A 27410-nucleotide genomic window follows, 5' to 3' on the forward strand; every position below is an offset into this window, starting at 1 on the left:
GATAAATGTTGTTGGCTGAAGCAAGGAGCTTTATGAAGAAAGATATAACAACAACCTCACAACAACAACAATAGAAACAGATACAGATTTGCGATGTCATGTAGTGATAATTGCCACGGAGAAAAAAAAAATGGGAGCCACATTACATGGAAAGTGTTTGATCACCATTTTTAATAGTCAGGGAAACAGAGGCTCAGGAATTTAAATAAACTGCCCATGATCATATTCACAATGGACCAGCCAGGATTTGAACCTATATCCAGCGTGGTGCTGTTAGTATCTAACAATTGGCTTTCTGAAGAAAAGATAAAACGCTGGCTTGCCATGTCCGCCAAATACTCCCACTGTGGCTGATTTCAAGTGACCAACATGATGTCATAGACGTTGGAGTTGGAAAGAGATGCATACAGTTTCCTCCTCCAAGCTGTGCAGTTGCCAGCAAACCACTGCATCTGACCTTGAGGTCCCAGCCCAGCCCACTGTATCACATGGCCACTCCTGAGAAAAAGCAAGAAGACCCCTCTGAAGAATCCCCACTGTCCCAGACCACACTCTGTGATCACTGGCCCTTTCTGTTACCTCTGTCTCCTCAAACCAGTTGGGTTTATAGTCGACCTGTTTGAATGATGGTATTTTCCTCCTGCGGGTATCGTGCTTATTTGGCTTGACAGAACATTTGTTCTCAGAGGCTTATTTTCTCCACGTTAACCTTTGAAATGACTGCCTAGATGGCACAGGTAATCCTATTGGACCTTTGGGGACTGGGTGGACTACTTTTTAATTGATAATTCCATGTTTCTATAATAAGCGGCCTCCTTAATAATAGCCTGCCACGTCATATGTGATGATTGCTAATTTAGGTTTTCAGGCTTCCTGGATGTAATGAGCTCTAATAAGCACAAGACTTGTCACAGACTCAGGAAAGCCCATTTTCCCCCTTGAAGCAATGATTTCCCTCAATCCCTGGACACAATTGGGCATACTCTTAAAAATATTAATAAGTGTGACTGGGATGTTCACCGCTTTCCAAATAAAACATAAAGTCCTGGTTTCATTAAGCCAAGCTATTAAATTAAGAAAGTGTTTTTAATTATCTGAGCATTTCAGGGAGCTCATAAAACATTTAAGGACCTCACAGGGGTGGTGCTGAAGCCCTTTCAGAGTGAATTAGAGCCTTGACTTCTGGAGCTGGATGGGAAGGGCTGGGTGCCCACAATCATGGACTCCATCTGGCCCAGAGCATCGACCTGTTGGAAAGGACAAAGATGCAGGTCTTATTTTTTGGGAGGGGTGTGCTCTTGTATCCAAGCTGCGGAGAAAAGCAGATCAAATTCTCATAGCAAGGAAACATTTGAGCAAACAAAGCCCTACAAACATTTCCTAGCACTTCCTTTGTGCCTGGCTGTCCACTGGATGCTGAAGTTTTGGAAGGTGCTCCTGCCTCCTGAGCAGTCTCTTAGGGGCTCAGCACTCAATTTATATTCCCTCCTGCCATCCTGATAAAAGCCCTTTGGGTTTCCTCTTATCACCCCCATTTGAAAGGGGAGGAAACTGACAGTTGAAATTAACCATGATAGGGAACTAGTGAAGCCAGATCCTGGGAAGAGCACTGGTCCATCTGACCCCAGGCCTACATAGCTCACACTGATGGGCAAGCTGTAGTCACACTTTACTGCCACAAATAAGAACTACCATCATTGTCATGATGGAAGAATTGATATGCTTTATCTAGGGTGCCAGGCACAATGCTATACTCTCTATATAGCTTGTCTGATTTAATCCTAATGGTCCTATGAAATTATTAATCCCTATATGACAAATGAAGCAACTGAGCACAGAGAGAGGCCAAGGATGTTCTGTAAGGCAACACAACCAGTGCTGGAGGTAGGATTTGTGCCAAGACCATTGATCCTTAGTCTGTGCTCTTACTCACTGTGACCTTCCAAACCCTCAAGCGAGCCTATCTGGTCTGGTACCTATGCTGTTGTTTTGTAAAGCACATGAGTCTTAGGTTGTACTTGAGCATGCACGGATGGGAAAGGTTTTTTGTTTGTTTGTTTGTTTGTTTGTTAATGAGCCTTCGCTATGTATCCTTTCCATCTTCCTCTTTTCCATCCTTAGTTCCTTGGTTACTCCAGCTAATTCATCTGCCCCCAAATACACCTACCTGTGTGTTAATTGGACGAAAGACCCAATTAATGATAACGGGTCCTTTGCTGATAAAAGTGGACCAATAACATTCTTCTTTTTTTTTTTTTTAATATCATAGTTTCCAACTGGTGTTACATATAGATTGCTGAGAAATTGATGCCCTAGGCTACCGGGTCCCTGGGTCCAGGTGTCCTGAGTCTAGTTGCTTCAGACTGTGAGCAGCTTCATTTATATACTCTGGGGTCCTGCTCAGATACCATATGTGCAAAGGTCGTACTGGTTAATTGTTCAGTCTTTATGGCATTAAAGAAGAAATTGGAGAATCTATTTTTGTCTACCAGAGTGATATCCCCCCCCAAAAAAAAATTTTTCTAACAAAGTTGTGGAAAACAGGCTCTTATGAGTGAGAATGTCATTTAAGACCCCCATGGAGGGCAATTTAGCTACATTTATCTGAATTGTGAGTGCATGATCTTTTAGATCCCACTGTTCCTCTTGTAGGATTTTAATTCTTAGCTAAACTTTCCTCCTAGTGCTATATGCACATTATTATTTGCTGCTATGTTATTTAAAGTAGAAAAAAAAAGAGATGACATATAGCTTTGGGAATGGGGGCATGGTTTACATAAATTATGGAACAGCTATAGAGTAGAATACTATGCAGCTATGAAAAAGAGACATCAGCTTGTACACTGAGATGGAATTATCTCTAAGGTAAATTGTTTAGTGAAAAGAGGAAGCAAGACAGATCTGCGTATAAATTATGCTCCCCTTTGTGTAAAACTGGAAAGAATATAATACATATGTGAATGTGCTTGGCTATGCTTTAAAAATCTCTTAAAGCATTTGGAGGTGGGGATTGAGTATGGGGAGGAACTGGATAGACAGGGACAGAGTGGGTTGGAGAATTCTGTATAAACTTTTAGCCTTTTGCTTTACAGATCAATGGTATTACCTATACAAAAATTGTGGCAGAAGTGTGGAGAAAGGTACTCCTTTCTGACACAGGCAAACAGGAGCCTGGTGCTTTCACGGAACTGAGAGAAGGAGAAAGGCCAGAACAGAGAGGACAGAGGGGCTAGAGCATGGCTTCTGGGACTTTCTGAAGATTTCTGGCTCATTATCCTCAGAAGGGTTCTGAGTAGGCTGGGGGGGGAGGTGTTTCAATCACACCTGCATCTCAGAAGGATTACTCTGGGCACATGGCAGGCTGGTTGGAAAGAGATCCAGGAGGAGAGTCTGCCTTTGAGAGCCCAGCGAGTTGCATCAGAACTGGGGGTAGCTAAGACAAAGAAGTCATAGGTTGTGTTGGTGATGTTGTTAAGAGGTGAACTGATCTGTCCTAGGAGGGAATGAGTATGGAGGTAAGTGAAACAGAGGGGGTGAGGATTCTGTCGAGGAACTGGTTTGTGCAACAGGCGGGTGGAGTCAGTTCCTGAGAAAGACCAGGGACAGGTGTGTGGCAGGGAGAACTTGGGTGTAACCTCACACACACTGAGTCCGGGTCCATTTAATACATCCCAGAGGAGATAACAAGAACACGGTCAGAGGTAGAATTCTGGAATTTGAAGTCTGACCACGGCTGGGAGCTATATATGCAGATAGAAATTGAGAGTGTACCCAGGGATGAAATTTCCTGGGACAGAAGTAGTAATTATGCCCTCCCCCCAGACATGTGAGCAGAGGCCCATCATTTATTTGCAAGCACCATCCACATAATGGGTACCTGTTGGATGTCTGTATAACCAGTTGCAGAGGAACAACTAGCGGCAATGATGGGGGTTACCTGCTCACTCTCCATCTCTCTTCTTCCCACTTCGGCCCCTCCTGGCTGGGTGGCCCCTCCGGTGCCCTTCGAGTCTGTCTTCAGACCACCCACACAGTCCCTCACCCAGGGTGTTACTCCTGCGGCTTAAAGGTAAGCTGGTGATAATGCCCTCCTTCCGAGCACCTCCCAGCCCAGGGAGCAGCAGCGGGCTCCGGGAATAATTGATATTACAGAAAACACAGGGCCGGGTGCCAGCTTCACATTCTCCAAACATTTAATGATTCAACCTTTTCAGTTTCATCAAAGCTGATCTTGGAAACTCCCTGAAGGCCCACTGCGAACAACTAGCAGGGTGCCTACTTTGGCCCAGCTGCTCCCCATGTTTCCCAGGGCAGGTGTGGACAAGACCTCTGGCTGCATGACAGCAGCCAGGTGGCCCCTTTGGGGCCTTCGTGCCCACATAGGGGCCTCAGGTTTAGCAAGCTGGGTGACCCCTCACTCTTGCAGAGTATCAGCCAGCTACATTCATTCGAGTATCCAGAGGTTGGCACAAGCCACCTTTTAAAATGTGTTTGTTTAAGCTGTCAAGACAGGAAACAGCTGTTTGTGACAGGGAAAGGAAGCATAGGATGGACCAGCTTGTGTGTAGAAGCAAGAGGGGAGGGGTGCTATTTGGGGAATGCCAAGGCCACTAAGGGAAGGGAGTAGGGCAGGGGACCCAAGGAAATGATCTGGGAGAGGAAATGAAGAGACAATAAAACACAGACAACACAACAAAGAGATACAGAGAGAGGCAGAGAGAAAGTCAGAAATCAGAGCTGTGCACATGCACTCAAAGAAGCACTAAGACAAAAGTGGGAGGGCACAGCCAGCTTCTCAGTCTTCAGACCACTGACCTGGGTTCAGATTCACTGAAAGACACTTGGCTTTCACAATATGTTCAATTGCCCACCACAGTGAGCCTCGAAAGCCGAGCCCCCTTGTCTGTTGCTGGGGTTTTTGGGTAGTAACAATAGAGGTAGTAATCATTGTCATGGTGGAACTAGAACATGCTGTTATAGAAAGCTGTGCAGATTCCTGCACAACTATCTGAGGTAGACTTTACAACCTCTGCTGATGGTTCAAGAGCTGAGAAAAACAATGCTCTGAGAAGTCAAATCATTTTGAGACACTCCCCTGGCTGGTCAGGAACAGAAGTTCTGGTTTATTCGCTGTCTCTCTGTCTCTCTGTGGGTATTTCCATTCCGCCTGTCTTTCCCTCCCACTCATTCCACAAGATAAGTGTATTGATTTGAAAGCAAAACAGATATAAGAGGAAAAATAAATTTCAGGGGTACCATGATTTTTTTTAAAAAACAAATCTTCAGTTTGCAAATATTTTCACCTACTCCTGGGTATAAGGAATGGATCCTCAGGAACAGCAGGGAAGAAGAAGAAGTGACAGGAAGGAAGAGAAAAAAGAAGGCAGAGACCTTTGACAGTAGCTTTTTGGGTGTCTGCACAATGTTTCCAATCCCCACCATATGACAGAAGGTGGAATCGGGAGTGCATTATCTGACCTGGAGTAGATCACCAGGTTTCCTTTCAAGGAATATTTAAAAATTTGAAACCAGAGACTCACAGCCTGGGCTCTAGGAGCCAGGGTATGCCCACAGCATCCCTCTGGGGCTGCTGGCTTCAGGTCTGCCGTGGTATCCACTGCAAACATGAGCCTGCCTATCCACCTACTCCTTGAATCCTGTGATATTCCCCCACCTACATCAGTCATCAGGCTGTTTAGTTTACCCAGAACCCCTACTTGGAAAACCACTCCTCTCCCACTCCATGTCATTCAGGAAGGGCTGACCTTGTCACTTGACCTCATGACCACATCTGGCCAATCAGACTGCAGCACCTTTCCATCCAGCATGATTAGTTCAACTGTGCTTGACTTGTGGTTCAACAGGGCCAAATCCAGCAGATCAGAGACCTCCCTGGGCCTTGCTGGGAAAACTATTCTTTCTCAGGGCCTCCAGGTTACACAGGGATGAGATGAGGCATTGCTGCTTGTGGACCTCTTCCCCAGATGCTCGAAGGGGATGTCTGCTCATGGCAAAACTACAAACAACAGACAACGTTAGAGCCCCAGCATCAGTGTGTCTCAACATCCATAGAAGCTGTCTCTGTCAAGGGAGCCAACACAAGCTTAATGTTTGGCTTACATTGGTCTGAATTTGGTTTCTGCCCTTGACAACTAGAGGGTTCTGATAAATGCGTCTTTAAGAAATTCTCCCTTTTAATTGTAGGTGCCTTTGTTTTCTACTCCTCCTACCCACACAGGCTATAATTTACACAGTTATTCTCTATTGACAATGATAAACAAGACTGCTCCTAAAAATGTTCCTGCTGTTAGTAGCCTCTGGGGATCATTTCTTGACTCAAAGCAACTTCCAAGTAACTATCCAGGTTATCACCAAAATGTGAGCATGTTTAAAGGCAGGGTGTGTTTGTATGGATCTTTATTTATTTATTTATTTATTTATTTTGCTTGAACCAAATTTAAAGTACACTCAGTGTGAGCAAGGAATTCAAATACAAAGAGGGTTCCTGTGTGAAAGGAATTAGATGCTCTCTGAGTGGAAGTTCTTCTACTTGGTGACTTGTAGCAGTTAGCTATTGCTGTGTAACCAACAACCCCAAGCCGACTAACTCAATGTGAGGAGCATTTATTTAGCTCTGACTTTGCATTTGGTTATGTGATTCTACTGGCTTGAGCTGGGCTTGATAGAGCTCACTGATTTCTGCAAGGTCAGGTGTGAGCTGGTTAGGCAGCTTTGCTGAACTTGATGGACTTTTCCTACATGTTCTGGACTCTGCTTCTATGTGTCTTCTTATCTCCCAGTAGACAAGTCCAGACTTGTTCCATGCTAAAGACAACAGAAATGAGAGAGAATAAATGGAAAGGACTCTTTAAGCATCTGCTTATATTAAGTTTTCTTCTGTTCCATCCGCTGAAGTAAGTTAGGTGGCCAAGCCCAGAGTCAGTGTGGGTAGATGTCACTGAAGGGTGTAGACACCTGAGTATCTTCTGTTGTCTTTAGTGAATATCTGGCAAGTCTTAGAAGAGAATCCTCTCCTCACTGGGCTAACAAATGATCATTGCTGACGTGAGACACCAAAAATGGAGAACTTTACAGAGGGATGGAAGGGGCAAGAGACTTACCAGTGCATCCTCAGGGAAGAATTTAGAATTGTATGTATTGTTATTCTTCTGTTAAAAGTATTTCACACAGAGAACTGTTTTTGTTTGTTTGTTTGTTTGTTTTCCCCCAGTGTTTCACAACTGCCTCTAATCCTTCTGTTTTGCCCCTTTTGTCTTTTCAGAAAAGAGGATCCTCAAAGAACTTACAGTCTAGAATAAGAGGCAGACACAGAAATAGAAAATTTCAAGATCAAAGAATAAAGACTGAGGTAGGAATAAGCACAGCATACCATGGGAGTCCAGAGGCAGGGCACTTAGCCCAAGCAGGCAAACCATTTAGAGAAATCTATTTTAAATTGATTGTTTTATTTGCTGGATTTTATATTGACATGTTTTGCTTTGTTCTCAATGTGTTCTGGGACTGCAGCCTATTCATTTATTATTAAGAGAACGGTAATTATTTCCAGGAGCTCCTGAGAATACACTTTGCCTGATCTCTGCTGATTCTGGTGTAACCTTCATATCTGTGAGGATGTCTGTGGCAGGAAGTGATAGCCCCTGTGTGCCTGGTGGGATACACCAAAGACCCTGGTCTGCAAGGAAGGTTTGCAGACCACGGCTTCTCAAATTTTAATGAGCATATGCATCCCCTGGGAATCTTGTCAAAGTGCAGATTCTGATCCAGGAGTTCTGGGTTGAAGTTGGAGATTCTGTTTTTCTAACAAGTTCCCAACTGCTGCTGCTGCTGCTACTGCTACTGGTCTGTGGACCACATTTTCAGTAGGAAGACTGTAAAAAGATCAGCAGTACTTTCTGCACTGGTGGATATTATAGCAGGGCTAAACAGAGGCTTAGCTGTGTCTCAACAGTCTATCTTTCTAGGCTATAAACTCAGTGGAGATCGCACCTTTTTCTTGCCTGCAACTCTATATCCAGGGCCAGGCACATAGAAAAATCTCAATAAATATTTGTCAAATAAATGCCTCCTGGTCCCCCTCTTTTCTCATGGGTAGGTATGCGTGGAGGTTTACCTGATGCTTTCATTTGATCCTGTGAATGCAGCCTGGATCTGCATCTATCTCGGGCCACTGTCTTGATCCATCACTTAGTTCAAGACAGCCTGGTGGCTCATGGCTGGGCCATGTGACCTTCATCTTTCTCATAGATTCGAAGAAAGCTCATTCTATTGCTAGAGCACATGTCTGATCTGAGGCAGTCCTTCCACTGCCTGTCTTACTGCTTCTATGTCCACAGACAGACCAGTTAGATATTGATTCTAGCAGAATATTTCACTGGAGCTCCTTACATCATCTTAGACTCGCTGATTGACACTGTTGACTTCTTCCTATTACAGCTCTTCTGCCTTGGTTAATTTTCCCCAGATCTTTTAGCACCTTCCTGCTTCCTTACTTGGAAATCCCAGCAAAGCTGCATGGTTGGAGCTGGAGCTAAGCCAGCGATGACATGAAGGACTAACTTTGAAATAAAAGATGATCACCAGGCTCTTAGCTTGAGTTCCCACCCAGAAACTTGGCACTCTCTCCTCAGGATCCATTTATAAAAAAGCCAAAAGCAATTAACCATTATGCAAACTACCTAATCCTCAGCTTCCTCAACTGCAAAATGGGAGTAGCTGCACCCTCCTATGGAGTTTTAATTAAGATTAAGTTGTGATATCATAAATTGCTTAGCTCAAGATCTGACACATGGCAAGTGCTCCATAAAGGATAGTTCTTTTCATTTTTACTTCTAAACAATGAATCGTAAAGTCTAGGAACCTTCCCTAAGAGGAAGGTTCCAGTGAATCTTGGCTCATTTCTTTAACAGCTCATCACGGAAGAGAGCAGTTTGGATACAGTCAGGAACAAGGTATAAATAGCTAAATTAGTGACAACACAGGACTGGCGTGCCATGCAGAGCCCCTTTGGTGAGAGTAAGTGGGGCATACGTCTACCGGCAGAGTAGCTTTCAGGTGCCTCAACTCCTAGGGCTCCCCTACAATCTTTCCTCTTCTCTACTGCCTTTCTAGTCTCCTTGCTGTGAGTATAGCTTGTACCTATGTATGCTACCCAACACTTACCCAGAATTGCCTTCTTTCTGATGTTTGTATTTTCTAAGCAGGCTGGATTACCTTGAGTTTTATTTGTCTTCTAAGATTTTTCAACATCATAGAACATGGTAATTTAGTTAATCAACAGATATTTAGCACTATCCTAGGATAGGGCCTATCCAGGGATACAGTGCTAAACAAGCCAGAGCAATGTGCTATCCTTGCAGAGGTTAAATGTATTTTGCAAAAGTGGTATAGATTTTTCACTTAGTCAGGAAGCAAGATGGTGACTAGGAAGAGTCCCAGCCTAGCAAAGACTCTAGCAAAGAGGTCCCAGAAGGAATGTATGCACAGCAGATACTTGTCTCCTAACTGAATCAATGAATATATACTTGTGAGGTTTAAAAAAAAAAAAAAAGATGGGAAAGAAGAGATGGATTTTGGTGGATTCACAAAGACCCGTTCCAGTTTTTCCTGGGAGCCACTCACTCAATTATGGGATGGCCAAGAACATGCATTTCACAGTCAACTAAAGAATGAGAGTGGTTTGAACTTTGACCATGTGCTAGCTGTTAAAATTGGAAAGTCAAAAATTACAGTAAACAAGACAGATTAATTCCTGCCTTCATCATACTCACTATTCAACTAAACATTCTTTCCTGATTATCCCTATATCTGAATGAACTCAGAGCCTCTTACTATATTATCTCAGATGCTAGAAGGTCCATCCTGATCACAGGCTTTATTGAACATATTTTGGAGTGTGAGAACTTTTAAGGTGCCTTTCTAAAACAACTAGGCAGATTAATTCATAAATCTTGAAATCCATTTTTTAAACTAAGCTGATAAATGAGCAACCATCATTATTTGAGTTTAAATTCAACTGACATAGTGTTGCCCAGCCCATCTTGGACTGTCTTTAGTTACATTAAGTCAGGTTTTCTCAACCTTGGCACTATTGACATTGGGGGCCAGCTGATCCTTTGCTGTGAGTGGCTGTTCTGTACATCCTAGGTTATTTAGCAGTGTTTGTGACTTCTACCTGCTAGATGCCAGTTGCAATCATCCCAGTGTCTCAAAGCAATTACCAGGTGTCCCTTAGGAGAAAAACTGTCCCACAGTTGAGAAACACTGTATACATGCATTTGTGCTTTTCTATAATGACAGGGTTTTTTGAGTTGTACCTAATCTGGTATTAAGTGTTGGTTCTGCTGCATACCGTCTATGTGCCATCGGACAGGCCTGGCCTGCGAGGCAGCTTCCTCATCTACACAAAGTAGGTAATGAAATGTAGAACCTGGCATTGAGGTGAGGCTTAAAAGAGGACGTGGGTAAAGGACCTGAAAGTGGAGAAGCTCAATGGCTATGATCGTACCTTTTTCCTTGGATAATGGAATGGATCATTGCCGAGAACTTCATGTGCTTGGAAAGTGTGTGTGTGTGTGTGTGTTTATGTGTGTGTGCACTTGCACATCCATGTGCTATAGGACAGGGATATATTGCTGAGAAAGAACTAACCTCTGCCTGGCTCTAGAACTCCCTGGCAGACCCCGAGTAATATTACAACAACAGAGAAATATAGATCAACAACAACAATAGAGGACACACTTTGGAGTGAGACAGACCTAGATTTGACTCCTGGATCCACCATCTACTGGCTGTGTGATAAATTTGGTCAAGTTGTATAAACCTCTCTCTCTCAGTTTCCTTGTCTGAGAAACAAATAACCATATCTGTCTCATAGGGTCATTGTGTTGTGAAGATGAAATTAGACCACAAATGTACAACACTTATACCACGCCTGTGGCCATGTCGCATTTGCTCAATAACTATTAGTTGTTGTTGCTATTATTATCTGTGCTATTTCGCCCTTGGGTACATCCCTGGGGGTAACTTCAAAGCAGATAGTGGCCTCTTTCCAGGGGTTTCCTATCGTGCCAGAGTAGCTCAGTCAACAACTTCCCTAATGAGCTCAAGACTCCATCAGCAGGACCTTTTGTTTTCCTACTAACTCTCTGTCAACATGGTTTCCGCTCTGGCATCAACATTATACCAATTGCATATTCACTAGCCTGCACGGGCCTCAAGACTATCAATTGCTACAATGGAGTAAATGATATTCATTGTTAAAACAGGGTAAATGCCTATTTCCTTTACACAATAGAAGGAACGGTTATAGGCTATTAAGTAAATAACTATAAATAACACACTATAAAATGCTTTACATATGCCTTATCGCACTGAACTGCTAGTGCTCTGAAGTAGCTGTTATGGCTGGGTAAATTATACGTGTTTTTAAACACTGTCCAAAATACATATTTACACGTACTTAAAATCCTACACTAAACAGTCTCTATAGCAACCAGTAAAACACAAAAGCCTTATTAAGCATTCTTTGTAGTATTTTTAGGAGTTTAATCATTAGGAGAAAGCTCATAGGCCATGTAGACACCAGGGAACACGAAGAAAGAAAGTCTTTATAGGAACAAAAGAATGAGGTTGGCTTTGAACCTGGTGGGAGAGGGTTTTATGTTTTTAAACTAATAATCACCAAGGGCCTTCTCTTTGTGAAGGCAATGCTGTGTTTGGGGTACATCAGACACAATTTTGGAATTACAATCTGGTTCTCAGCCTAGAAGAGAGATTCTTCAATTAACATATTCCAGCAAAAGATCACTTTCAATTTTCTCTCTTTAGTCACAGCAAGAAAAGATTTCCTTGCCATTGAAAAGTGAAGAAATATGTAATATCTCTGTTGAGACTGAGTCATATAACTCTACCAAGGGTAATTCTGATGGTTTCATTGGGGTGGAGCCGTATTCCATCATTTGAGTTCTGTATTTATCCGATTACTTACAGCAGGCTGCAGTGACAACATACCTTAGAAACACCAGTGACTTAACACTGCAGAATTTTCTTTCTTGCTCATGCTGAGTGTCTGGTGTCAGTCAGTGGTGTTTATACACCCGGCTGTCTCTCAGAGACCCTAGGGAGCTCTATCCTCTTGTGATCCCACCACTCATTCTTCCCAGGGTTTTCCAGCTAGGGGAGAGAGTGCTGGCAGGTGGCCCTGGGGCCCAGAAGCAGCACATCTCGCTTCCACTCACACCCTATTGGACAGAACTTAAATCGAGTAGTTCCAATGAACCTACAACAAAATTGGAAAATGGGGGAGCACATGGAAAATATACAGAGCGCTGAACAGTTTTGAGGAAAATATTGCTTAAATGTCAGAACTATGCCAGATACTTCACACTGCCTGATTTTATCTTTAAAACAACTTAACAATGTAAATTCTCCCCGTTTGCCGATGGAGAACAGACTCAGAAGTCTTAAGTGACTTATGTAACTCAACCACAAATTGGTTTAGGTCAAGCTAAGGCTGAACATAAAATACTCTGTGGCCCAGAAGTTCTACTTTTAAGTAGTTTTCCAGAAATATACACATATTTTCACCAAAAGACATGTTTGTAGCATGTTTGCATGAGCATTCTTCCTAATAGCCCCAAAGTGGAAACAAACCACCATTCACGATCAGTAGGATACATTGTGATATATAAACGCAATGGAATATTATACAGTATTGAGAACCAATAAATGGTAATTTCATGCAAACATGGATAAATCTCACAAATATCTCATCGAATGAAAGAAGTCAGATAAAAAAAGAATTCATACTGTATGATTCCATTCCATATTACTCAAAAGCAAATGAAATTAATCTACAGTGATAGAAGTCAGGATAATGATGACCTTGGAATTTGGTAGTCATAAAGAAGGTACATGCGTAGAGCTTCTGTTTTTCTTGTAATGTTCATTTATCTGGATGCTAGTGACATGGGTCTGTTTAGTTTGGAAATTCATATATCTACACAATTATACCTTTGCATATTGCTCTGCATGTGTTATGCTTTAATCTAAGTCTGCTTGGAAAAAGATAACTTGCAAAAGTATAAATCATAGATTCAAATCAAACTGAGTCTAGAGCCCTGTCTGTTATCATGTAGCATTCATTTCTTCTCCAACCACATTAAAACAAAGTTCACTTCTACCCTTAAACAGTTCAGCTTTATTTCTACTCCATTGACACAGACAGCCCCTCCATTAAACAGTTCCTTAGGATAATGTTTTAGATAGAAACCTGCGGCAAATTTGAGAGAATTGTCAAAGTCAACTACAATTCACTCCAACATTGACTTCAGTAAGATAGTTTTCTTCCCTGAAATCACATGTAAACCTGGGGTTTCCAGAGGATGAAGGGAAAGACAATGGAATCTGCTTTCTTCTTATGCTAGCATAAAGAATATAGTCAAGTATAGAGGAGAGAATGAAACCTATATTAAAATGAACCCCAAAGCAAGAAAATACAGTAATATATATTGTGGCTAGAGATGTTTCTGTCCATTTCATTTGGAAAATGAAACTCACAAAACTCAAAAACCGTTTTTCCTGCCCAACTGACATGAACTGACAGCTGAAAGATTAATCCCATGCTGTTCTCTGCCCCTTCCCTCCCCCTCCCCCACACCCAACACCAAAACAGCAATTTGGTGGAGCCCTGACCGCCAAAAGACAATGTTGTCTTAGGAAAGGTATTAGCGGTAAATCCTCAAGCTGTTTTATAAGCACCTCCTAGGTTGGCAACAGAAGGCGAAACACAAACTTGCAAGATGAGCTTGAATTTAATTTTGCAGTTTTCATCTGTCATCATGTTATAACAGCATGGTGTTCTAGGCTTTTCAGAAGGTTCAGGGCATAAGTATGATACTCCTACTGGGAAGGACTTCTGTCCCATCTGTTTCTATCTTAGAAGTGGTGCTTGTGGGATCATGGTTTTCAGAGATCTAGTGGGAGTCACCAGAGCTCCCTCTAAAGACCTGTTAGATTCTTAGTCAATGGAACTCTTTATCTGCATGTTTTGCTTATTCATTTATTTGGCACTCTTTTTTTTTTTTTTTTTTTTTTTTTTTTTTACTAAGCACCCGTTTTGTTTTTGGTGCTATGCATGGCTCTGGGCATGAACTAATGGACAGAGAAGATGTGCTTCCTGCCCTTGAGAAGCTCCTAATCAGAGGGAAAATAGACAAATGGGAGAAATTTTAAGAAGTACCAATGGGACTAAATAGTGTACTATAAGAGCAAATAGGAGACATGGCCACCAATCCTTGAGGAATAAGATCACTTCTTGGAGGTCATGACATGGCTGAAACATGATGAGTGCAGTGAAGCTATATTAGATGCTCCACCCCCCATACCAATCACTCTGCTCGGCTTTGAAAATCTGAGGATGTTTAGAGCCTGGCTTGAATAAGGAGGTAGAGTGGTAGTTGACAAGGGATAAAGATAATCAAATGGACTCTTTCGATAGATTAATGAAGTTGAACATGGTGTTTGAGGCCCAGCTTGATGGAGATGATGCCTGGGAGTTAATTCTGGGCAAATGAGTAGCAGTTAGAGGAAAAAGCAGGGAGGTAGAAAGTAGAAGATGTTCTAAGAGAAGGGATGGCATAAGTGGGCACAGAGTCATAAAACAGTAGCCCTACAATGGATACTTTGTTTTAGTGTAATTGGAGTAGACATCTTGAAACTGGGGGCTGTGGAATCTGGGAAGTGCTCAGTCTTGCAATTACAGAGCAATGTGGTAATTTTGGTGAATCACCAATTGCTGCTGGTGGTGATTTGATCATAGTATCCTCAATAAGGATCACCCCAATACCAGTATGGTGAGAGGATGAAATGTGAAATCCAACTTAGCGTGACCACTATACCAATGTTACCCACAAGCCTTATTCTTTCCTCCCTCAGTCTTCTGTGCCATTAGAAACATGAAATCTAAGCCCAGAGAACGGCCACTAGGAATAGAACAACCTGTTATCCTGCATTTCCCCTGTAGACACATGGCCTTGGTGTGGATTTATACAACTACATTTAGGACTGATGATAGAATCATTGTGTGTGTGTGTGTGTGTGTGTGTGTGTGTGTGTGTGTGTGTTTTATCCCTTCCATGACACAAACCAAGAAAAAAATCATAATAAAATTTTACAAGTTAGCTGCCACCAAGAATAAACAAGAGAGCACTATAAGAAATGAATCAGAGGCTCTAACTGAATCTGCTCTCAGGACAATAACTATAATGCAAAGCCAGGGTCTGAGGAGGTCGCAGTAGGAAACTCTCCTGGGGCATTTCCGAAGAGAAAGGAGATATTCTCCTCCTGTCATCTTCACTTCATGTCCTAATATGTCTGTGGATGTGCAGAGAAAACATAATCTGCAGTCTCTGCTCTGAATCAAGCTTTGGATAACCAGGGCCATTAAGGCATCCCCAAGGATCATAGAATTAACCCTCTCTGAACCCAGGGAAGCCACTGCCACTAAAGCACCAGAAGAAAGTTGCTTGATTCTAATAACAGCTGAGCCAGAATGTCACTTACCATTAGGTTCAATTGGCATTTGTTTTTCCCTTTTTAAATTACAAGATTACCTTTAAATTGTGTACAGGAGCTCATAACTGCTGTCCATTGGAGGTAATCGGGAGTGATTTCATTTTACCCATAGACAGGTTGCCCCTTCTAGAGTCTTTGTTCATTAAGCTTCTGTCTGTCTCAGGTTCCATTTAAGTATCAAGGAGGAATAAATTCTGTAGCACTAAAGACATCACGTGTTTGCTTTTAGAGTCACCTCCTTTGTTGGCCGATGATTTTTTTGGAGCAGGCTGTATTCTCCTGGATCCTCTCAGACGTATGTAGCAAATATGCATTCTGTATGCCCCCTGGGCAGTCTTTTCAACACAGATCACTGTGCTGGGCTGACCCCATGAACTCTCCAAAAAAAAAAAAAAAAAAAAAAAAAATCACTTGGAAAGACCGGTCTAAACTGCTAGTCACTCTGTGTTGCCTTCAATGGAAGCAACCTAGTATAACTCCTTATAGAACAAGTCATAGCATTATTAATCCATTCATACCCTCATTCGTTCATTCATTCATTCATTCATTTGATATAACTATTGTGTATCAACTATGTGTAAGACATTGAGCCTGGCGTAGATAAAATAGTGAGTTGGAAGCTTACAGTATAGTGGTAGATGGACAAAAATTAAACAGATTTCACTGAAATGCAGTAACAGTCATAAAATGGAGAGAATAGGAGGCCCAACCTGGGTACATTTATTACAGGGTCGAGGGCACAGGCAAGTCTCCTCATAAAGAATTACATCAGAGCTGATCCTAAAGGTTGAGAAGAGTGTCACTGGCTGAAAGAACAGTTTGTACAAGGGTCCAGTGGTGACGGAAGTTCAGGGATGGTGAGGATGGAAAGTAGGTATGCATGTATGAAGAGAGCAGAGCAGTGGGTCAGGTGGTCAAGAAGAGATGCAGGAGGAAGAAGACGGAGATTGTATCACAGGGAACTTTGTCAGCCTACTAATGAGCATGTACTTTATCCCGAGGGCAAAGGAGTAGAGAGGAGAAATGTGAGCAGATGTACCATTGAGAAACATTTACCCACAGTAGATGACTGGTTCTTGGGGGGGGGGGGTGTCTGATGCATTCTTTTTTTTTTTTTTTTTTTAAGATTTTATTTATTTATTTGACAGACAGAGATCACAAGTAGACAGAGAGGCAGGCAGAGAGAGAGAGGAGGGAAGCAGGCTCCCCGCCGAGCAGAGAGCCCGATGTGGCGCTCCATCCCGGGACCCTGGGATCATGACCTGAGCCAAAGGCAGAGACTTAACCCAGGTGCCCCAGTCTGATGTATTCTTAAGCCTGATAAGATCTCATATGTATCATCCCTCTCCACAGCAGTAACCTCTAACCAGCCTCCCCCTTTGATTTTGATCACCCCTCCCCCGCCAAGGACACCCTCTGTATTCCGTTTATTCTATTTCTGCATGTAACAGAATAGAGTTGCAGAAGGAACCCATTTAATGGGGTTCAGAGGAAGAGTTAAAGGCATGACAAGAGCATAAACACTCATGGCCCAAGACCCTCACCAGAGGCCACTCATAGGCAGGGGACAACTTTGGATTTGCCTTGGCAAAGTGATTTAAGTGGCTTTATTGTCAGGTCCTTCTGCTTTATTGATAGAAGAAATTTAAGAGCCTGGGTTATGAGTTGTAGCATTCTGATACCACCAGCATTATTTTGAAGACACACTGGATTTGGAGTCCCCGGATACAGATTTGAGGTCCAGTTATGTCACTTAAAACTTAGACAATTTACGGGACATTGTAGTGCCATTTTTCTTTTTCATCTAAGAGTTTAGCATAGCTCCTGCAACCTAAGATGTTGTGGGGCTTTGCTTTAATGACATATGCATAGCATATACAGATATTCATTGAATGAATGGAAAAATGACACTGAAGAAAACCCTGACTTCATGGTCTTCTCATCTGTAAAATGAGAAGGTTGGGCTGGACGCTTTGGATTTCTTTCCACCTTAAATGATTTATAGTTCCCTGACACCTACCTATTTTGAGGCTTATACTGACCAATGGCATGGTGTGCTAAATATAGAGAAATCTGGTTTGGTACCTTACACGGTCGAAGGACAAGGGAAAAAAGATTTCTGAGAGAAGACACCCTCATCACTACCCTGGCCCCATTAAAATCACTCTGATCCCAGAAGCCGGGTAGTGAGAAGAATGTTTATTTGCTGCTGTCGCTGGCTTTACTTGACTTCTCTGGTGAACACTTGGTCTCAGAGGACGCTACTGACAGCAAATTTCCTGTAAGACCACTTTAAACTGTAGAAAAAAATTGCTTTATTCTTTTATGTTATCTCATGAAACACTATTGATGCACTGTTCATGTTAAAAAAACAAACAAACAAAACTTCATGTTTTTTCTTGAGTAAGGACTCGAAGAAAGACGATCTGAGCACAGAAAATCTGATATTGAATAAATGTTTCTTGCTGGCTTCTGGAAGGTGATCTGATTTGGAACTTAAGCACCTTTGGGAATTACCCCCCCTGTTCAGCACCACTGAAGTAAATACTATATGTTCTATTTTTGCCATATTTAAAGAATGTGTTCTTTCATATTAAGTAGACATTGGCATGACTCAGTATTTAATACCTCAGCTGACTGGTCTTTACTATGGTGATGTAGCTCAAAATAGCCACACGTGGAACTGTTCCAAAGATATGACAATGGAAAGTTTTAGGGAATAGATATCTATTTAGGGCTAACTGAAATGTGCCCCATTTACAGTTGGACCATCTCTTGGCCACAGCGGATTATCTCCTATATTGTTGGGACCTGATTATTTCTGTATTACCCGTATCTTCCATTTTGCTCCTTCTGAAAAGGTTATGATGTTGATCACATCAGGCCATGCAGATGCCTTTCCTAGAATGCAGCTCTTAAAATGTAGGAAACAAAGCTGCAAATCAGCTACTCAGGCATGGAATAGTTAGAAATAAAATCACACAATCAACATCGTTTTCTCTGGGAATCTGGGCTGACCCGTCTCTGTGTCGCTTCCCCAGAATGCAGCCTCATGGCATCCACTTTGTCATGGTCTCTCCTTAGATATTCATCTCTTAACGTGGACTTTATGCATTCCTAGGGGATAAGAAATCTAGTTGCTTGCTCACTTCTACAATTAATTATCTGGCACAGAGTAGGTACACAAGAAAATTTCTAATAAAAGCTATCAGCCCATTAGTGTTGCAGTTTATTTTATTGTTTAATTTTTAAAAAATGGTTTAAGTAATCACTACACCCAGCATGGGGCTTGAACTCACAACCCTGAGATCAAGAGTCACACCCTCTTCCAACTGAGCAAGCCAGGAGCCCCTTTTAATGTTGCATTTTAATTGTCTGTCTTCCTCACTAGATTGCAAAATCTGTTAGATAGAGACTCCATTTTTTTAAAAAAGAAAACACCATATTAGAAGAGTGCTGGTTTTGATAATCCGTGCTCAGTCATTGCTTACTGAAGGAGTGAATGATGAATGAATACGCATAAGCCGTAACAACTAATTGAAAAGGAAAGAAAGTGTTTAAACCTCTGCACTCAAACTCTACGACTCAGAACAAATAAACGGTACTGGAAATGCTTGTTAAATTTTGTAAATCTACCTCTTTATTCTGAATCATCAATCTACTTTGTCTAAAATATGCACAAGCATATTTTAAGAATTCTGATACTAAAATCATTCCAGTATTTGCTATTTTTTAAAAAAAGCTCTATTGATGTAAAATTGACTTAGAATAAACTACACCTACTTAAAATGCACAGTTTGATAACTTTTGATATATGTAAACACTGGTATGATATAGGTAGACAAGTTTCCTTGCATCCCTTCGTAACCACTTCCCATTAGGCAACCACGGATCTACTTTTTGTCACTGTGCATTAGTTTGTATTTTCTAGAATTTCATACCAATGGAATTTTATAGTGCATTCTCATTGTTATTTTGGCTTCTTTCACTTATCACAGTTGTTTTGAGGCTAATCCCTATTGGGGTATATATCAGAAGTTTATTCTTTTTTCTGCTGAGAACTACCCCATTGAAAGAATATACCTCTATTTAGCCATTCCTATTTGGGGAGTGTTCAGTTTCTAGCCATCACAGACGAGGCTTCTATGAACATTCATGTAAAAGAACGTATACACAAATATTTCATTTCTTTTGTGCAGATACCTAGGAGTGGAATGGTTGGATCACAGGTGGATGTTTTAACATTTTGAGAAACTGCCAAGCTGCTTCCTAAAGTAGTGGTACCATTTTCCTTTCCTACAGTGTACAGGAGAGAATTCTAGTCCTTTCTCATCCTTTCCAAGTCTTGGTGAGATCAGCCATTTTAACTTTAACCATTTGAATAGGTATAAAGTGGTATCTCATAGTTTTAATCTTAATTTCCCTAATTACTAATGATATTGGGGAAATTTTCATGTACTTACTTGCTATCCATCTATCTTTTTATTTACTGGGTTGTCTGCTCATTATTGACTTTCAAGAGTTCTTTATATATTTTCAGTAGGAATTCTTTGCCAAGTATATGACTTGTGAATATATACTCTCAGTCTGTGCCTTGTCTTTTTGTTCTCTTAACTGTGTCTTTTGAAGAGTAGACATTTTAAATTTTTATGAAGTCCAATTTATCAATTTGTTCCTTTATGGATTGTGCTTTTGATGTCATGTTTGAGAAATCATTGCCTAGACCAATGTCAAAAGGTTTTTTCCTATATTTTCTTCTTGAAGTTCTGAAGTTTCAGGTTTTATATTTAGGGCTACAATCCATTTTGAGTTAATATTATATATTAGCAATTTATGGATCAAAGGTAATATTTTTATATGGATACTCATCTATTCCAGCACTACTTGTAAAGGCTACCCTTCATCCACAGAATTGCCTTTGTGCCATGTAGAAAAGCAGCTGTCTGTACATTTATCATTGGAGCTTTATTAGAAATCTTGAAATCTGTGTTATCTGTCCATCCTTAATTTTTTTTAAGTTGTTTAGGCTGCTTTAGTTCTTTCAATTTCTTTGCATTTCCATATGACTTTTGGAATATGATAAGTTTCTGCCATAAGAAGCCTGGTAGGATATTGATTAGTGAGAATTGACATCTTAACCATACTGAGCCTTTTGATCCCTTAACATGGTATAGTCTCCATTTATTTAGGTCTTTAATTTCTCTAGCAATGTTTTATAGATTTCAAAGTACAGGTCTTTCACATCTTTGGTTCATATTTTTAAAGATATTATAAATGATATTTTTAAAGTTTTGATTTCCAGTTGTTGGTAGTACATAGAAATTGAACTGATTTTTGTGTATTGACTTTGTATACTACAGCCTTATTAAACTCACTTATAAGTTCTGCTATCATTTTTGGGGATTCCACCAGGTCTTCTCCATAGAAGATCATATTATATATGGGTAAGAATAATTTTAATTACTTCTTTCCATTTGGGACCACTTTTATTTATTTATTCATTTTTACTTGCCTTATTGCACTGCCTAGAACATCCAGTGCAACACTGAATACAGGTAGTAAGAGTCGATATCTTTTGTCTTTTCCTTGATCATAGAGGGAAAATATTTAGCCTTCAAGTATGAACTCAGAACATATGCAGAGACCAACTGTACTCTGTAATTTTTATAAAGCCCCAAATGTGTACATTTGCCCAGTTCTAATGAAGATTGCTGTAGAATATGGAATATCATTACAGAAAAATTAGAATCAGCAGCTGACAGTAAACCAGGTGAAAACAGCATTTAAATAGGGTAAGGACAGAAATATTCCTCTCACAAACCGAGGCTAGGAGCCTGATGAGAAGGAATTGCATGTTGACATAAGAACTACACTTTAGATGATTTATAACTTGGTATTGTCTGTGTGACATTGAGTAAAAACACTGATGAGGCTTTACAGGTTGTTACAGCCAGTGTTGGTCTGAGGCCAGAAACATACTGTATGGGAAGGAGTTTGAAAATAGCTCCGAATTGACTCTGGTACAGTGGCGTACTGGGGCCAGCTCGTATAGGTTCTCTTAGCCAATTTTGCTCAATTCTTCCCAAATTACATTCAATGATGTCTCCTTGGTAGCTTGGAATTGACCATGGTAGGAGTATTTACACCATGAAAATTTGGCAGTTGTTACAAACCATGATTTTTTTTCCCCTCGAGACCTGGTTGTTAAACGTGTATCAGTCCACCACTATGTAATTAGCACTTATCAGCACACCACTGCATAATCAGTAGTGGGTGTATAATATTATTGATATATTAATATATTCATGTGGGTTATAATTCCTTGCATCTAAGAGTAAGACACAACATAATTTTATGTATAATCTAAGAAAGAAAAAAATGCTATCAATTGTAATTTAGAGATTCCACTGATAGAGGACACATCCTATTCTTAGCCATGCTCAAATGTGAAAAACCCTGACCTTTAACATTGAAGAAATAGAGCATCATTGAAGTTTATTATATAGGAAATACCATGTAGTTTGTTTTGTGTATTGATCATTCACTTAAAATGTTTAATATTTTATTGCAAAATCCTGTTAAACAAAACTTCATAGTCTGAGTCCAGATCTTGAGAGCTCATGCAGGCAAACCCAAGAAGCAGCCCTCTTTCACCTAATCTCACAGAACACTTACTATCTTTTATTGGTGAGTGTGTTCATTCATTTGTCTCTCCTAACTAGATAACAGTACACTTGAGGGTAGAACACTGGCATGTCTTATTACCCTTTGTATTCTCAGTGTTGAGTTAGTTATCTATTTCATTGTGAGTAACCAAGAAATGTCAAGTGAACAAAAATCTCTTTCCATATCTATCTATCTATCTTTCAAAGTTCCTAAAGAAAGCTTATCATATCTATACTAACCAGGTGCGTACCACACAGGTAGAAACTCACATGCAGATGGCAACATAAAGATACTATTTTTACAGAGCTTTTATTATAACTTAGAAATCAGATATATTGTTGAGTAACCTCTTTGGTCCTGAAAAGCTCACCAGAGAGCAGCACTCAGTGTTGCCTGAATAACCTCACTGGTCAGGTTGGCTGTTTCTGAGAGATGAGGATGAGCAGGGAGATAGTCAATGCCAGGGCATATTGAATGCATCACTGACTAGGGATGCTGGCGTTTGGGCATTCTGACATGGGTGGATCTGTCCTTTCTTACTCTTCTCTCAAGGACTGAATGCAAGTGAGAATCTTCAGTGAGCTTTTATATGTCTGCTGCTTAACAACCAATGAGAAAGTCTTAGGGCAGCTCTTCTCAGGCAGCTTGGTTGAGTATGTGAGAAGCTGACCATTACTATAAGGTACCAGCCCAGCACATCACTCTGAACAGATTCATTTGGACATGGTGGCTTCTTTCCTTTCCTTTTTCCAGAAGCTGAAAATATCCCCTGATATCTCAACAGAGGAGAATAAATTGTCCTCGTGTATTTACACAGAGGAGAAGATTTTCCTCATTGTATTTGCAATTCTGTCTCATGCGATGACCCCCATTTTCATAATCCTTCATGGAGTATCTTGATTTAAAAAGCTTTCTCTCCCTGCTGTTTCTGTTAAAAGGTTTTCTGGTGCGATTCTTATAAAGTCAAATTCTGCATTTAAATGTTGTATTTTCGCAGATATAATTTTAAAGAGGCCATACTTCTGGAATGTTTTTCTTTCTGGGAGAGGAGCAAGCAGTTCCACCCTTCTGCGTATATCGTTAACCAAGCCACAAGAGCGTACAACAGCTTTAATAGCAAGGCAATTGTGATTACATCTCGCTCGTAATTACATTTATTTGCTCACATATGTCCAAAAAGGCAAGCATTAGCCAGACCGTAGGGGTATGTGTTTGTGCAAGGAAAATCATCTGGCAGATTGACGGTGAGGAAAATAGCTTTCAGCCACTTAGGCCTCTCCTGTCACGGACACTCTCAAAGACTGTCAGAGCTTACTTTGTTTTTGCTTTCATGCTTCTAAAATCGATTGCATTTGGAAAGCAGAGGAATTTATTATGGGCGATGGATTTGCATCAAAATAATCAAAATATTAGGGGCTGCATCTAACAAGATCATATATGTGATCCCAAAGAGAAGAAAGTTGAGGCGTACCATGGTTGAAAGCAGCATTGGAAATGGCCACTGTCCCATGTGAGGAAGGGATATGTGTAGCTTCTGGGAATTTAGAGGAAAATGGGAGAGTTACGCATATGAAGGAATTTTAGATCTGTATCACCAAGCTGTCCCTATGGAAGATAGCGAAAAAGGCATCTGTTTATTTGTGAGACAGGTGATTTTGGATCCTGGGTGGGCCATTTTTAACTCAAAAGACCTTGGAGAAGTTACTTTACTCCTTAGTGCTTTCCGTTTCTTATCATTTGAATGGGTGTAGCAATACTAACCTTTGGAATTGGTGTAGCAATACCAACCTTTTTTTCTCATTCATTACTCTCTGGCCTATAAGTAAGTTCCTGACTCTTCAGGCCACTGCTTTGTCCTGAGAGCCTGGCACAATTCCTGGAGCATCGTATTTACTCAGTGAATATCTTTTTTTTTTTTTTTTTTGAACAAATAGATGTAAATTACTTGATCTTATGCATGACTCAACAAATAGTATTGTATTAGTTTGCTATTGAAACTCTAATAAATTATCACAAACTTCATGGCTTAAAACAAACACAGATTTATTATCTCACTGTCCCAAAAGTCAGAAGTCCTAAAATCAACATGTCAGAGGTTGCACTTTGCCTAGAAGCTCTAGGGTGAATCTGTTCCTTGCCTTTTCCATCTTCTGGAAGCTGCTTACACTCCCTGGCTCATGACCCCTTCCTCCATCTCCAAAGTCAGCTGTATCTGCCTCTGCATCTGCCATCCCTGCCTCCCTGTTTTGAGGACCCTTGTATTACATGGGGTCCACCAGGTAGTCCAGGAAAATCTGTATCAAAATCCTTGGCCTAATCACATTTGCAAAGTGCCCTTTGGCCATGTAACATGGACATCTTTGGAAGTGCCATTATTCTGTCTCCCACAAGTTTATGTTATGTAATAAAACCCACCTGACTTAGTACTAACACTTCTTTTTATTACCTGTTTGAAAGCTTCTGTCGAAGGCTCTCCTAACAAGTGACAGACAACTTCTAGATTTGTTTTTTGCCTCCATGGCAGTGGTCCAAGGAGGCTAGACACCAACCATGTCCATTTAGGCCTCAGTTAATGGTGATTTATCTCACTTATGTTTGGAGTTACTAGGGCATGTTGTTGGGTTGAAGAAGATTCTCTCAGCAACGAAGAGAGGATTTGGCATTCAGTAAGTATTTGTGGAATGCTGAGTAAAGCAGTGTCGAAAAGGCATCAGCCTACCTTCCAGGATCATTTCTAAAGACAAGGGATGCCTTGGAGAAAATTCTTTGTAACCAGCAGAAGAGCAGCACATAGCAGTGAGCATGTATCTCCTGGGACTCACTTATAAGATAATATTGTGGTGGTTCATGTGCCTCTCTTCCCTTGGGCTGAGAAATTGTCAAACACGGGGATACAGCCTTCGGGGCCTGAAGCTGGCTGGTGGCCACCAAATACTGTGGAATAGAATTGTGTGAATAACCAAATAGTTCGGGGAAAAGCCAAGATCTCATACATGTTTTGGGCTATGAGAGGGTTAAAGAGCCATCAAATTTAACCTTTTATCCAATATTTAGAATTTTTCTGACCATGTGGTCTAAAAATAAGCCATTGAAATCCTTCTAGGATGATGTCAGAATAAATGAGTTTTCTATCTTTGGCAAATTTGGTGGGAAGTTCTTTCTTACACTGAGCCAAAATTCTCTCCCTATGGTGCCTGTCCTTCCCTGTGTTCTCTGTGTCAGAAATCACCTCCTGTGGACTTCTCATGACAGACATATGTCTGCTCTCCCATGCTGTCTTCTCTTGCACATGATTTCTATGGTTCCTGTGATGTCAGATTTTATATGTCTTCTATTTAATATGTCTTCTATTAGGCTATAAACTTCTTGAAAGCAGATTTGTTTTAGCTTTATCTTTGAGACACAAAGCTTTGCAGAGTGCCAGATTTATAGCATAGGCAGAGTCAAATTGGGTTGGATTAACACTATCAGTAATTGAGCATAATGGACTGAGCCCAGGACATTCAGTAGAGAATTGGGTTTGAAGTTTGCCCACGTTGCTTCTGAACCCTGTGGATTGGGCAAGGCAATTCTCCTCTCCGAGTCATAGATTCCTGTCTCTATGGCAGCCACCTGGGGTTGTTTTGATGATAAAATGTGTGAATTATGGGAGTGTATTATGCAAATGTGAAGGGTTGTCTCAGTGCCCTTGAAGCCACATAGAACAGTTCTCAACCTCCTCTGTTTGGCAGCCCTTCAAATATTCAAAGGAAAAGATCTCACACTCCATATCCCAAGCTGACAATATATATAATAACTACCTGTGAAATGCCCAGAATTAAATTTCTGGGTTTTGGATATCTTATTAGCTGTGTGATCTTGGGAAGAGTACTGCTCCATGCCTCATGTCCTCATCTGTAAGTGTGAGATAAAGATGGGACCTGTTTCATAAGGCGAATGTGAAGATTGGCTAAGATGTTGGGTATCAAAGCTTAGAACGGTGTCTGGCATATAGCAGTTAACCAATTGATTATTATTATTGCATGATTATTGTTATTTTCCCCAAGCCTTCATGTTCCATATATTTTCATCCATCTGAGGATAGGGAAGTTGATCATTTTCTACCCTTTAGGTGTTCTCTTCCACTGACTGGGGGTTCTGTGTTGTCCCCCCACGCACAGGCTGAGGTGGCAAGAAATGAAAGCAGGAGATTCATGATAAAGAGAGAGAGAGAGAGAGAGCGAAGGTTGACGTGTCAGCCCTCCCTTTTATAACAAAGGATTTGTAGCATTGGTATCAGTGTCTTCCGGTCCTGGCTGAGACCTGAGCTCAGGCATTGTTTCACACCCTCTAGAAGGTGCCCTGTTACCTTTGAGGGAAAGCATTTGCTTGTTTTTTTAATCTTTTGAAAGTGCCGTCAGACCTCCAATAGCTCTCTTCCCACTCCTCTGCTCTCCCGCAGGCTTCAGGCCAGGTGCCCCAGGCATGGAGCCCCATGTCCTGCTGCAGAGAGCTCTGGACGAAACTTGCGCTTGCCACCCCTTGAAATGGCAAGGCTGATTTCAGTGTGAGCTGGATGGGGTTTTGCAGCGAAGCACACGGCTCATGAGCCACAGACCCTGGATTTATTCATGCATCGCAAGAGCAAGCCACATCCTGCGATCTGTCCTCTGATTTTTTTTTTTCCTCCTCCAGAAAGAATATAATAAATTAAACATAGTATGAAATGCAAAAAGGTTACATTGAGACATATACTATTTGAAGGTTTAATTCATTTTTCTAGTGTATAAGACACAAGGCTATTAAATTTTTAAAGCCGTGATCTCCTAAACTCTCTACTTTATGAGGGCTTTCTTCATAAAGATAAATGGTTTCCTTGCCAAATCAAATGCAGATTTGAAACAAATTAAGTTAATGTTCAATGGTACAAGGTAGAATGGATGGGGGAGCTGTTTTATTTTGCATTGTAATAACCATACACACCTAAATCAATAGCTGTGGAAAAAAGGCAATAATATCACGTAACTGCAGGAAATGAAATATAGTGGCTGGGTGGGGGGGGGGAGCCGGCTGCAAAAAGAAAGGGTTTGTATTGGAATAATGACATTTCATTAAACAGGGAAGGAGTAGTATTGAAGAGAAGTCCATAGCAGTAAATTCTATTTCTTATA

General features: G+C 41.0%; 1 long non-coding RNA gene across 1 annotated transcript in view; it reads left to right on the forward strand.

The window, feature by feature from the left end:
* Positions 1–27410, forward strand: part of LOC131818435 (uncharacterized) — a 450263-nt gene that overhangs the window by 280463 nt on the left and 142390 nt on the right. Inside the window, exon 4 of the long non-coding RNA XR_009348818.1 lies at positions 7283–7369. This is a non-coding gene — a long non-coding RNA (uncharacterized LOC131818435). The remainder of the gene's footprint in view (positions 1–7282; positions 7370–27410) is intronic.

Source organism: Mustela lutreola, chromosome 16 (assembly GCF_030435805.1).
Source record: "Mustela lutreola isolate mMusLut2 chromosome 16, mMusLut2.pri, whole genome shotgun sequence".
Lineage (NCBI taxonomy): Eukaryota > Metazoa > Chordata > Mammalia > Carnivora > Mustelidae > Mustela > Mustela lutreola.